Genomic DNA, 14268 nt, shown 5'->3' on the forward strand with positions numbered 1-14268 from the left:
AAAAACAACCCAAAGCATCATCTTCCCGAATAAGGGCAAAACACTAAATAACAGGCCAGCCAGGGGGTCCTTCCATGGTTCTAGAAAAGAGCTTTGTGGCTCCATTCGGTGCCATGGATGAACCACTGGTCAATAAGGAGTGTATTTCCAGGGCTGGGACTAGGCTGAAGCAAGTCCTAAAAAAGTCAGTCCTTAAGATAAGTAATATCCTAATGCAAAATTTTAAAGAATCAAAATGAATGCAAAACCACTGTAGGAAAGAGTTTGGTGGTTCTTCAAAAAATTAAACATAAAATTACCAAATGATCCAACAATTCCACTTCTGGGTATCTATTCAAAAAGAATTGAAATAGAGACTTGAACAGTTATTTGTATGCCCATATTTATCACAGCACTGTTCACAACAGCCGAGAAGAAGAAACAACCCAAATATCCATCAATGGGTGAATGAATAAACAAAACGTGATGTCTACACAACATGGAATATTATTCAGTCCTAAAAAGGAAGGAAATTTTGACACCTACTACAACATGGATGAAACTTAAGGACATTATGCTAAGGGAAATAAGCCAGTCATAAAAGACAAATACTGTATGATTCCACTCATGGGAGGAACACAGGAGTAGTCAAATTCATAGAGACCAAAAGTAGACTAGTGGTTGCCAGGGGAGGGGAGAATGAGGAGTGAGTGTTTAATGGTGCAGAATTTCAGCTTGGGAAGATGAAGAGAGTTCTGGAGCTGGGTGGTAGTGGTGGTGGTGGTTACATAACAGTGTGACTACTCTTGATGTCACTGAACTGGGCACTTGAAAATGGTTAAAATGGTAAGTTTTGTGTTATAGATACTTCATCACAATGTTTCTAAATGCAAAAATTTCTTGATAAACAAAAGGCCAAAAATTTTAATGAAGATAGAATAAATATTGATTTTTCTGCCTAAAGCCCTAAGGGGCTTCATGGAGCACTGTTGCTGATCCAGTCTTCCTTTAAAATGTTGGTATTTTCTTCATCACAGGTAATTTTGGCATTAACTTTGATTTTTGTAAAAACTGCCTTGAAATATTATTCATCTTGATTTCTGAGATTTGGGGCTCCCCCTTAAATTTCGTGGCTGGAGAAAGTGCCTCACTCTCCTCTCTTGCCTCTCCTGGTCACTCTAGCTTTCTACTGCCCCTCTTTGTCAGTCCCAACTCCTGTCCCTCCTTTGCTGGGTCTGGACAAACAGAAGGGGCCCAGAAGCCAGTAGCTCTGAATCATCAGTCATGCTCCTATTTGCAAGCCTTCCTGACGTGCCCTGGGTTCATCACTGACTATGTTTTGGGCTTGTTTCCCATGCCCGTTCCCTCTCGCCCTCACCCCGTCATCACCTGGAAGCTTGCAGCCTGTGACCCCATGTTACCTTCCGCAGAAAGCCCTGCAGCGCTCCTGTGCCAGCTGTTTTTTTCCTCTTCTGGAAGAACTGAGTCCTCGTGATCCTCTGAGCTGTAATCTCATCAGGCTGGAATAACCTGACACTCCCATTTGTCTGAAACAGAAGTCGTTTGTCTTCCAAACCTCAGGGCTGAGGTTGTTGCGAATTCCACCCGCTGGTCTCCTCTTAGAGGGTTGTGACTACTTCATCAGCTGCTTCTGCCTTGCCTGAGAGGATCCATGACTAGTGGGGAAGGAGAAACATCCTGGGCAGAGAGTGAGTGGGGCTTCTCGGGGGCCCTGAAGCACTGATTTGGGGCATGGGTGCCAGGAACCTGCCCTACTGCCCAAGACACCTGGGACAAGATGAAAATCTCCCTCAGGCAGGGAACAAAATAACGAGTATTCAGCTCGTGTCGAAAGTTTAAAGAAGTTGCATATTTTTGACCTTCTGTTTCATTGGGTTATATCTTAATAAAAGAATTCTTCTATAGAGTGACTTTGGCCAGAACCTGGATTAACAGGGAGAATTTTTAAAAGTTAAAAAGTATTCCTGGCACATACTACCTTTGAATGAATAAATGAGGACTTGGCTTGCTAATTCAGAAGGGTTGCCAACCCCTCAGTTAGGAAAATGCCAAAAACTTCTGGCCACTGCACAGAAAGAAGGTTAAGCAGAAAGGGCCTGGCCCCAAGCCAACCAGCTAATCCCCACCTTAGTCATTATCGACTAACTGAGGTCCAGGTGAACCCTCTCTCCAGCCCCAGCTCTCCTCCTGAAGAAAGGAGCCAAACGGTGTCTTCACCACCTCTTATCCCCACTGCACAGAATGTGGACTAGTGAAAATGAAAATAGCAGGACCTCCTCTGAGATAATAGCATGAACTCAATTTATAGTCACAGAATTCTGAAGCTGGAGATGTTGGTGGGTAGGTAAATACTTAACAACCAGCTGTTAGAGAAAAAAAAAAAAAGGTAAATCTATGTCCATACATCTATAAGGATATTGTAAGTTTTCCTGATATAAATCATGTATATCTACAACACAATTTACAGATAGTAATAAAATACATAATCATTTTTACTGCAGATCCCATCCAGTTAATTTTTCTCCCAGGATGCTCTTGAATCCATAGTCAAACCATGGTTTCAATTCAACCATCATCTGACAAATGGAATTGCATCTCAGTCTGCTCTTTTCCCAATAAATTTATTGTCATTAAATATGAAGAGATTTACTGATAAATTCACTCTTGTACAAACTATGTTCATTGAACTGAATCCTCGTTCACCTTTGGCTCTGTCAGATTTTTTTAAGTTTACTTTGCATTATTAATAATTTGTCCTTGACGTTCTTAAATCTGGACAGGCAACAAAATAATAAATCAAACACTGATTTATAGCATTTGCCAATTTCCTTGGTGTAAATACTCCCATCGTGGCCAATTTCAAGCTATCAGTGTGACATTACTAAGCACCAAGTAGAGAAGAGACACACGGTGGCGCACTATTACATAGTATTTCCACTCTACACCTAATGAAATAAAATTTATATTTTATGGCAAGACAAGAAAAATTTAAACATAAATTTTTTTTTTTGCCCATTTGTGCCTCCTCCCTTCCCTTTAGAGTGTGTTGTGCAATGCATTAACCAGACCTCCTTAGGAGAGAACATTCTTTCTTAATCTCATAAAGCATCAGGACTCTTTAGGAGATAACTTTCCTTCTTAACATTGTAAGGAGTCAGATGCCCCATGACCCACTACTTGCCTTGTACATGTAGATCTGGATTGTGTAACCTGTCAATAATGCATCATTGTATGTAGAGCCCTCTGTCTCAAAAACACACAGCTGTGCTTTAGATCTCTCATGGGCTGAACGGTTCTCGGAGATTTCTGAGAGGCTGTTCCTGGGTTATAATCCTCAGTTTGCCTTGAATAAAATTTTCCATTTCTTTCTTAGATCAATATTAATTTTTTCTTTGCCAAAAGATACAATCAATGTAAAAAAAAAACTCAGAAGCATACATAAAATGTGTATAATAATTAGACAGTGATGTGTTTTGTGTATTTATTACCTCGGTTTTTAATAAATACACTTATTTGTAAATGTATATGATGTTTAATAGTGGCTGTACTGAACAACCAGCCCACAAAATTCCTAAAAATCTGACAGTCAGTTCTCAAATGCTGACACCAGCTGACCCCCTCACACCACTGGCTGGGGGAGCTCTGGAGAGAGCCACGTGTACAAAATGTGTGGAGACGGGAGGTAGGGATGGGATATTTGGGGATCAGGAAATCCAGCTGTCCCACAAAGATGTCCTGTGCCTCCACACGTAGCTCTGGGTGTTCGAAGGAAGCCTAGACTCTGGCGTGGCTGCCCTGGCATGAAGCCCTCCAGCTCTTCACTGGCTTTGTGGATTTGACCTATTTGCAGACCAAAAAAAAAAGCCACGATGATTTATTCTCCAGTTGCCAACTTTGGCTACTGGTTGTGCAGACCTCGCTCTACTCCTACAGACACACCCCTAGCTTTGACAGCATTTCCCAAAACTCTGCAGGTCTGGAAAGAATGACACAGCTGGAGATCATTTTGAAGACAATTAAAGCTAATGAGCTGACTCAGCAAAAGCAGCCAAAAAAGGCAGGAAATGGCTCTGGCTAGAGGACAGTTTTGCCTTGGTAGCCGGAAAGAGGCCAGTAAGGAAGTAAAACGGGACAGGACCTGATTTCCTAGCAAAAGTTAGGATTTGCTTAACCAAGCCTCGACCATAGCTGAACTGGAGGGTGTACTTCTGGCGGGGCTGCGGGGAACCAGGCACTTTTCTGCACTGATGGGAGGAGTGTAAATTGGTACAAGCTTCCATAGAAGCTAATTTGACATTGACTCTCGTGGTTTTAAATGCACATTCCCTTCGACCCAGATGCTCGAGGATGTCCATTGCAGTATTGTTTGTATTAATAATGGCACTGAATTAGAAGCAAACTCAAAGCCTATTAATAGTGGCTTGATAAATTTACAAAAGACAATAAATCCAGACGAGGGACTACCATACACCCACTAAAAACAATATGGCAACTATCACTTGCTGTAGAATCAAATCTACTGTGAAGTGAAAAAAGCAAGGTAAGGAACACTGTATGCTACCATGTGGATGTTTTGCACAATATACTTAAACAATTGAATGGGCATAAAATACCTTTGGAAGGATACACAAAGAAACTGGCCACAGTTGTCTCTCAAGAAGAAAACTGACAGAGGCCAAGAGTGGAGAAAGACTGACTTAGCAAAACCACCACTTTAAAACATTTTAATTTTCTATCACGAACTATGTCATTTTTAATCAAATAAATAATAAAATATGTGGCTACTTTTTAAATGGCAACAGCATCTACACTTTCATGATTATTAACTAGTCCTGAGACCACTCGATTTTTCCTCTAGTCCAATTTTAAAGGACTTCCTCCACACCAGTTTGCCTGGAACCGTCCCAGTTTGAACACTGGAAGTCTCGTGTCCCGGGAAACCCTTCAGTCCAGGTAAGTAGTGTGGCTGGACAGGCTGTTCCCCTCTCAGATTGGTGTGATGCCCTCAGGGGAGCCTGTCACACATTCACCCACAGGCTCCTTCTCTGTCTCCTGGATCCAGCCAGACGACGGAGGGCAGGATGCTTGGGCTGCAGTCCAAGCAGATCAGCCTTCTGGCCCCGAGCAGGAGAAAAAGGATGGCGAGGGGACCCCCCAGGGTCTGGGCCTTTTAGAAGGTCTCACTTCAGTGACCCAGGAATGAGAACACTGGGCAGGGACTTGGATCCTGGGTTCTAGCCTCAGCTCTGCAATGAGTGACCTTCAGTCGGTCCTTTTACTTTTCTGGGCCTCGGTTTTCTCATTCGCAAAGTGAAGGGGGAAAGTGGGTACCTTTCACGGTCCTAAGTGCACACGTCTCTCACTTCTCAGACACTTGTCACAGGGGCTCACTCCCCAGCGAGGGGCAATGTGAGGGCCCACACGCATGCTCGGCACCCTCCCAGGGAACCACCGGAACCTCTCAGCTCTGGTTCACACGGACAAACCTGCAGCTTCTATTCAGGATCCAACTGAAAGCTGCCTCCTCTTAAAGCAGCATTTCTCAACAGAGCAGATTAATGTCAATGTTCAAAATGTCAGTCATGGGCCCCACTGCAAGAGATTCAGACTCAGGAGGGCTATGGTAGGAATTCAAGGTTGGTTTCCCCGGGGCCACACTTTGAAACCCACTGTCTTAAAGAATAAGGCCACATCGTGGTGTAAGAATTTTTAAGTTCATTTCCTCTTTAATGAAAACAAGCTATTATTCTGTAATGGTTATTTTTTAAGAGCAACAATGAGAGTTTTGAGGCATCCGATCCACATAATGCAGGGCAACCCGAAACTACACGGTAAATAGTAAGACTGCACCTCAAAACATGATCAAACATCAGCCTGATCAGCCAGGTGTTAGACTCTCAATCACAAGCCTCAAAACACATTATCAAGTATCAGTAAGCAGGTGTTTTAAGGGAAGATTGAGATAAACAGTTGCCTTTGTGGTTATTGAAGAGGTTTTGCAACATTAAAATGGAGTGTCTCACACTCAAGCCAGCAGATTTCAGAGGCCTCGTGGCTGAATAAAGCCAGGCAATAATTAGCACTGGAGATTTTAACTGGATTGCAATCAAAAAGCTTTGATCCTTATTGAGGAAATCTACATCCTTTTCTTTATTTCTACTACCTTTCAGGGGTTGCCCTTATGGGTGGCAATGCTTTTAAAAATCCCTAGAACACACTTCTTTTTGTTCAGATTGAAGATTTTGATCTCTTTTGAGAAACTACATGCAGGTCACGTGCACACATTCAGTGCCACAGTGACAGGGACCCGTCCCCCTTGTCTCTCCAGTGTGTCAAGTCTAGAATGGGGCATTCCAAAGAAAAAGCAAAGTTCCATTTTAGAAATTAATTGTTGTACACATGCTAAATGGTTTCTCGGTGGCCCAATAGTTGTCCAACGTAGCCCCATGAAAAGAAACCTGAAAGACTGGGGACAATACCAAGTGACCACCTCAGTCGACGCACCCTATTTAGGACCCTGTATAAATCAGACTAGCCTATCACTTAGGCTTAATAGTGCTTGCCCATGTGACTTATTTTAGGGCATACCAAGAAAGTCCCTGCTTAAAACTGTAGCTCATTAATTTCTATTAATTCCCCTTGATTGTGAGTAGCCATTTAGCTTTGAAAAATTATCTTAATGCTTCACTTTCTAGTTCTCTTCCGTCTTCCCCTGGCCTCGGATTACCACCAACATGTTAGTTTCAGTTCTTATAATTGTATCTCCTACCGTTAAAGGCTCTGTTAGAGCATTTGGTCATACATGGCACCAACTTAACAATAAGCCCCAATCACCCTTACCATTCAACAGAGATAGAGGTGTCTGAGACATCAGAAAGTTTCATTGTCAATCATGGATATCAGCGTACTGCTCTGAAACAAAATCAAGAGAGCCTACCAGGTCTGAACAAATCAGGGGTTCTGAGACCGGGTTTGGAGGCAGAATAGGCCCAAAGGACTTCATCCTTCGCTGCCACCAGTTCCCAAAACCTGTCAGTAATTGTGGGCTGCATCACCATTCCTCTTTTATACTGTCTTCCTCTTTTGAGCTATAGGATTCAGCAGGGGTGCTTGTTAGTGTATCGTAGGGGCTTTCGAGACTCAGGACATTCAAACCTGAACTCTGAGTCTATTTGCAAAGATAAGTTTCCTCTCCAATCCAGGGAGGCTGGCTACCTTCAGGCTTCTCTGGTCTTCCTTTGTCATACTGTACCCTTCTTTCTTTGGTATCTGTGCTCTCTCATCTTTCCTCCCCTGGTAGCCACCGCGACAGCCTAGCCTAAGGGTTAGCCTAGACTTCTCCATATGCAGAAGGAACTCAGCAGCCCACGCCACGCCATTGTACCGGGTTTCACAACTTGGATTTGGGCTGGAAATTCCTCAAAATTCCATAACACACGTGATTCAGGTCAATGCAATCAAGACTTTTCCTCTTCACTGTGCTTTGGTAAACCTCTGACCTCCTATTTCATGGAGAAAATGGAAATCACCAGATGGAAGCTTCATCGGCTCCTCACCTGCCCCATCTAATCTAAGACAGTGGGAAAGAGGCCCTCCTTCCCTCTGGACCAATTCCCCACCAAGGCTTGGGACCCTAGCTCCATCAGTCTCTCTCCTGCATCTTCAGCTTCTCCCTCTGTATTAGCTGTGGCTCATCACCATTTGTACACAACAAAATGTTACATTAGAAGTTGGGGCTGAAGTACCAAGATAGAATAAAGACTACATTCCAAAGGATGTGCTAGACCAGATGTGAAATTTCAAAGTAGAAAAACCAAGGACCAGTACTCTGACTTTTAAATTCCTTCCTTCACCAGGAGGATGAAGAGTTGAAGGGGTGGGCATTGCAAGGATTGAGTAGAGTCATTAGAGTGCTGTGGGTCTCAGACCCCAAGGATGGAAGGATTAAGGGGAGCTCTGCCTTCTTGCCAAGCCTAGTGAGGATGCTTTAGTGGAACAGCTTGGAGATATTAATGCATGTCCCCTGCAGCTGGGGGCTGGAGGGACTGGGACCTACTCATGCCTGAGACGGTCAGGGCAGCAGGGAAGAAGGCTGAGGCTTACTAGTTATTAACTTCACTCCTGGGGAGTAAACTAACTGAGACTGAGACTGTGACCTAACGTGATTCAGAACTTTCTTTTAACTCTCTTTTAACCAGAGAAATGACCAGTGCCTGAACAGATTTAAAGCGACATGGAAGACAAGAGAAAGACCGCTTTTGAGAAAACTCGGCGTGAGTCCTAATGTTCCACAGACGGACAGATAAACAAGCAATGGGCGATGGCAATGGCTTATGGACACAGGGGTACTCCTTACCCAGCACTGCCTTCTCTTGAATAGTGAGCTTGTAAAACATTATAGCCCACAGCTATTTCTTTTCTTCACTCAATCTTTTGCTGTTTTATCTTTGCATCTCTTACATAAATCAAACCAGTTTATGTTTCCTGCCACTTCTGCATTACCCAAAGATTTAAAAAAGTATTGGCTTCCGTTATTGAGGAAGGAACTCTGTGACAACTTGACACATCCATTTACTTGTCAGAAAACAGTGGGAGCAAAGGGATGTGATGTTTTCTTAACATTTTATCAGTCAGCCGCTATTTCATTTATTTTCTAATTACATCTATTGTGATGTGAAGAGACAAGGGTGGAAATTCTAGGCAGAGAATTTTGACGTAGGGAATAGGTTCTACACTCCTAATGATGTTAAGTCCATCTTTACCGATATACCAATGTGTAATTTTTACTATCAAGTGTACTTAGACACATGCCACTGTGATAAAAATAAATAAACAATAGGGACAAGTGAAAAATAGGACCTAAAAATTTGACTCCCTGGAAAAGACAACACTGAAACAATTTGTGTAAGCCTCTCCTCTCAGACCTTTTCCTAAACATTTATAACCATATCTACCAATACATAATTTTATTTAGTTAGTTTTACAAAATGAGGCCATATCACACGGACTGCACTGGAACTTGCTTTTTTCACTTAATGTCATGAGCAATTTCCCAAATCAAGATCCACAAATCAATCTCATTCCTGTTTTTAATATTTTATTTATTTATTATTGTATTATTTAATTATTTTAATGGGGGGGGAGCTAATTAGATTTATTTAGTTTTGGAGGAGACACTGGGGCTTGAACCCAGGACCTCATGCATACTAAGCATGCGCTCTACCACTTGAGCTATACCTTCCCCCATCATCTCATTCCTTTTAACAGAAGAATATTGCTTTATTATTTATTAAAGTCCACAATTTGTTTAAGCATCTTCTTGGGAAACATTTGAGTTATTTCAAAGTTTTTGTTACTACCAATGAATTTTACACATCTTATACCTATATCTTTTAACAGTTGTCCAGTTATTCATGTAGGCTAAACAGCCAAAAGTAGACTTGCCTAGTCAAACAGTAAGCACATTTACATTTCGATGGTACCAGACTGTACTCTAAAAAGATTGTGTTGGGTACTCTCCTTCACCCTCTCCAAAAGTGGACATTATCAATCTTTAAATTTTTACCAACCTGATAGGTAAAAAATAAACTTATTGTTTCAATTAGCATTTTTTTCATAGTCGGGGAACTGAACTCTTTATATGCTGACTGGCCATTTTATTTATTCTTCTAGGAATCACCTAATCCTGTTTTTGTCCAGTTTGGGGGTGGGGGGTGGGCAGCTGGGCTATTTGTCTTTTCTATCAATTTATAAAATTTCTTTTGCTAATAAAGATACTAACTCTGTCATGCTGATTGCAAACAAGTTTTCCCAGTTTTTTCTTTTTTTCTCACTTTGCCTATGGGTTCCCCACCTACAAGAGTTTTACCTTTTCCTACAGTCAAGTATATCCATCTTTTCCTCATGGTTTCTTGTTTTAATATATTATGTGAGGTTTCACCACTCTATGGTTATAAAAAGTCACCCTTATTTTCTTCTGTTATTTTTATTATTTTACTTCTACATTTAAATTGTAACTTCATGGAATAAAGTACATATTTTGGTATAAAAAGTGAAAGAAGAATCCAGTAGTGTCATACTCCACATACTATTTACAATAATTTTTTTCACTTATTGTATTGTGACCATGTAATAGACATATTCTGTAATAGTACTTTATACTGGTTCCACAATTTAGTTAATTAATCTCCTATCATTGGATAACTAAGTTGTTTGCAAATATTTCAAAAAGCTGTGTGATAAACATGATAGAAGCTAAACCCTCATCCACTACCTTGACAACCCCCTTAGTATGCATTTCAAACTGTTATCTTCTCTCTATAAACCTTGCCCTGTCTTCTCTTTAGTGGGCTGTGCATTTGTTAGCAGAGAGACCCCTAAATTAGGAAGCCCACCAAAGTGTGGGTCCTTGCTGCCAGCTGTGAAAGAATTCACAGCAGAGGCAGAGGAACAAAGTGAAAAAGCTGCTTTATTTCTCAAAAGAGGAAAAAAAAAAGAGAGAGAGAGAGAGAAGTGCTCAAGTGGGGAAAGAATGCACTCGAGCAGGGAGCCATCAGCCAAGATGGCCAGTGGAGTCAGCTCCAGCTGTGGCTCAGGCCTTGGGGACTTTTATGGGAGACTTCCGCCATCATATCTTCCTTCCAGGTGTGATGGAGCCAAATGACTTCCCTTCCATCTTTGTATGGGCTGTTCTAGTTGTTGTCATGGCAATTGTCAACTTTCATGGTGCTGGTGGGTATGTCATTGATCATGCTAATGCATTACAATAAGCATATAATGAGGCTCAAGGTCTAATAGAAGTCAAATCCTCCGCCTTCTTGAGCTTTGTTGGTTCTATCCAGTTCTTGTTTCTTCTCTTTGCAGCTGCCTCTTGAGAATTAGATAATTCTAATTCTGTTTCTATTTGAGGGAGGGGCAGGGGTATGATCCTAGGAGCAACAGTCTTAGTAACAAAAGGAAAGTTGCTTTTAATCTGAATGCCAGCAATCTGGTGGACTCAGTGCCCCCCTCCCAAAAAAAACCAAACATTTCTGCAGATTCTGCTCAATCATAAGCAAGAGGCAGGGTGGGGTGGGGGTGGGGGGTCCTTAGTTCCTGCAGAAGAACTAAAAGATGTTGTCACGTATATTCCTTGAGGAGGAACCAGGACCCTGCCCCAGGGCTGCACCGTTATTTCTTGACTGTTTCTCCCTTCTTTCTGCATTTCCTCCCTTCCCTTTAGAACCCAGGGAAGATCAAGGATGCTGAATGAAGCCTATTTCCTATAAACAAGAAATGGGGGACACAGAAAGGATTTGTATCAGGGAGGACCCCACAGGATCCTGCTCTGTTTCACATTCACCCATCCTGTTGTTCAAACCAAAGTCTTGGAAGTAATTTTTGAATCCTCACTTTCCCTCAACCTTCAAACCCAATCCATCAGAAAAATTCCATCACCTCTACCTAATTGTCCATTTATATCCCATTCTTCTCCTCACCTGCATGGCTGCAGAGCCTCCTTGTTCCCACTCGTGCCTACTGCAATCCTTTCTCTACACAGCAGCCAGAGTGTCATTTCAGAATGGAAATCAGATTGTCTCGTCTGACAAGCTTCTAATGGCTTCCCATTGCACTTGCAGAAGTAAAATAATAAACATTCCTTGCCAAGCCCTCCGTCCAAGGACTCTGTCATCTAGCTCTGCCCACCTCTCTAATTCAAGTTCCCTGTTTCCCAGACACTAACCCCTTTTCTACTCCTTAAATGAACCAAACTTGATTCTAATTTAAGGCAGGATTTCTCACTCTTGGCACTAATGACATTTGGGGCTGGATAATTCTCTGTTGTGGGGCCAGTCCTGCGCAGCGTAGGATGTTAACTAGTATCCCCAGCCTCTATCTCCTAGATGTCAGTAACACTCCTCCCCACTCCAGTTGCGTTTTGCCTCCAGACATAGCCAAATGTCCCCTGGGGGAAAAGTTACCCCTGCTCGAGAACCACAGATTGAGGCTTTTGCACAAACTTTTCCCTCTACCTGAAGTATTCTGCCTCCTAGATCTTTATGCAAATAGTCCTTTCTTACTCAAGATTCAGATCAAAGGCACCTCCTCAGACAGGCCTTCCCTGTCCATGCAATCTAAATAAGCTCCCCACCCATCACCAATCATTCACGGCCATATCATCTGTTTTGTTTTCATAACAGCTCTTATCATTCTCTGAAACAACCTTGTCCAGTCATTGGTTTACTTGTGGGTTGCTTGTCTTTCCTACCAGAATGTAAGTTTCAAGCCGAGAGCTGTGCCTGCCATGAGTGAGCAGATATCCAGGAAATATTTGTTGATTGGAAAAAATGAACTCCCCAAAGTGGAAACCAAAGATCTATTTATTCTAGATCTAATCAATACTTTAGAGTTCTGTATGCCTTCTCTCCAACATTTGACACTCATAATGACCTGCTCTTTAAGTCATTTCTTTCCTTGGCTTCCATGACACTCTGTTAAGACTCTTTTCTCAGGTTTCTCCCTTCCAGTTTCCTTCAAGAGCTCCTCTTCCTTGGCCCATCCTCGACATACTGCTCTTCAAGTAGCCCCGCCCCAGTGCTTCTTTCCAATTCCATATCATCTAGCAAGGTGACCTCAGCCATTCCTAGGCTTCATCAATAACTATCTATTTTCTCATGACTCCCAAACCTTTACCTCTACCCCAGGTGCAAGTAGCCACTGGGAAGTCCCACAGGCCCCTCAAGTTCAATATTCCCAATCTAAACATCACTTCCACCAACCCCAAGCTGCAACCTCAACAACCCCTCTCACGAGACACAGCTAAGCCTCCTGTGGCTGAAGCTCCTAGCTCCTACAGTGGAATTACTCTTCTGGCTTGCCACAGCACCCTCTAACAGCCTCCATGACACTGGCCCTGCTCCCGAGTAATCCATGCTCCCCACTCTTCTGCTTGAAACTCTCAATGGCTCTCACTGCCCTAAGTCCTAGATCCAAATTCCTCCCCATGGCTTCCCAGATCCTTCATGGCCTGTCCCTTTGACCATCTAAACTACGCTCTCCCCTCACTTGTGGGGCCACAGATGTGCTTCTTCTTGTGTCTGTAACCATGCTTGCCTCCACTTTTCTGTGCCAGGATTCAGACAATATTTGTAAAATCAACAAATGGATGGAGGAACTTTCTTGGTGTTTCCAATACCCTTGCTGTTGAGTCACTATTACTTTGGTCTGGGTCTCCAGTTGTGTTTTGCCTCCTGGCATAGCCAAACCTTCTTTTAAAACAGTCAGGCCTACAGACTCCTTCCCCCATTGCCAGTCCTCAAATAGTCTTTGCTTCCCATGCAACTTGAGATACCTCTTTGAAATCATCAGTGGGGTTTTTATATCCCACCCATCTTACTTCCCAGGCCCTAATCCTAATTTTTATATCCTTCCCTCTATGCTGCACCATAAACGACATCCCAACAATTTTGGAGGCTCAGGGTTAATTAGTAACTAGCTTCTGCATCTCCCAACTAAGCATTTAGCTCAATATTTACATTCTGCTGTCACTGGGTACATTTGGTAATGGTGACTAAGCATTTTGGCAGCTTTCAAATTGTTCAAAAGAAATTCAGAGATAACATAATAGATTATCAAGAACAACAGATAAACAGGCGATTTATTATGAATAAGATGAGTTAATAAGAGTTAATAAGTTTCATATTAAAACAAGCATCCAAAAGGAACAGCCAAGCCACTGTCTGCTCCAGAGATGTCACTGTTTAGCCTCTGCAATCTGTCCCCAACTCCACTGTCACTGTCTCGTCAGCTCCTCGGCGTCAGCTTGACCTACTACGTGAACGCACTCTCAGTTGAACCAACGTGGGAAGAGAGCTGAGAAACCCAACTTCCAACCGCCGGTCCGCCCAGCTTCCCAATCAGGCCAGCCCCTGGGCACTTTCATGTGACACACCCCTGTAAGGGTCATGCTCCTCTTACCATCCCCTAAATGCTTCTATTGGGGTGGACGGAGTAATACTGTTGGGTATTTCCTGTGGTACGTGCTGTTTTCCCCAACAATAGATCTAGGAAAAGAAGAGCAGAGAATGATGATTGCGCAGCGATGCCCAGACAGTATCCCTGCCGGTCCACCTCCGCTCAGAGGGCGTGAGTGGGAACCTCATCTTGTAAATGAGTGAGAGCCAGTGAGCACGTGGGGTGAAGCTCGGCCCCAAACAGGGAGCTACAGCGTGACTCTGAATTGCAGTTTTGAGAACCCAGAGCCATATACCCTCGCATCATCTCATTCTT

General features: G+C 42.8%; 1 long non-coding RNA gene across 3 annotated transcripts in view; it reads right to left on the reverse strand.

Moving 5' to 3' along the window:
* The window catches only part of LOC135321659 (uncharacterized), a 103304-nt gene that overhangs the window by 16889 nt on the left and 72147 nt on the right, over positions 1 to 14268 (reverse strand). For 2 of the 3 annotated variants that reach the window (XR_010381582.1, XR_010381581.1), the window contains exon 1: positions 1401 to 1859. The exons of the other annotated variant lie outside the window; for it this stretch is intronic. This is a non-coding gene — a long non-coding RNA (uncharacterized LOC135321659). Of the gene's footprint in view, positions 1 to 1400; positions 1860 to 14268 lie in introns of those variants that run through there. 3 annotated transcript variants of the gene reach the window in all.

This window comes from Camelus dromedarius, chromosome 7, assembly GCF_036321535.1.
Source record: "Camelus dromedarius isolate mCamDro1 chromosome 7, mCamDro1.pat, whole genome shotgun sequence".
Lineage (NCBI taxonomy): Eukaryota > Metazoa > Chordata > Mammalia > Artiodactyla > Camelidae > Camelus > Camelus dromedarius.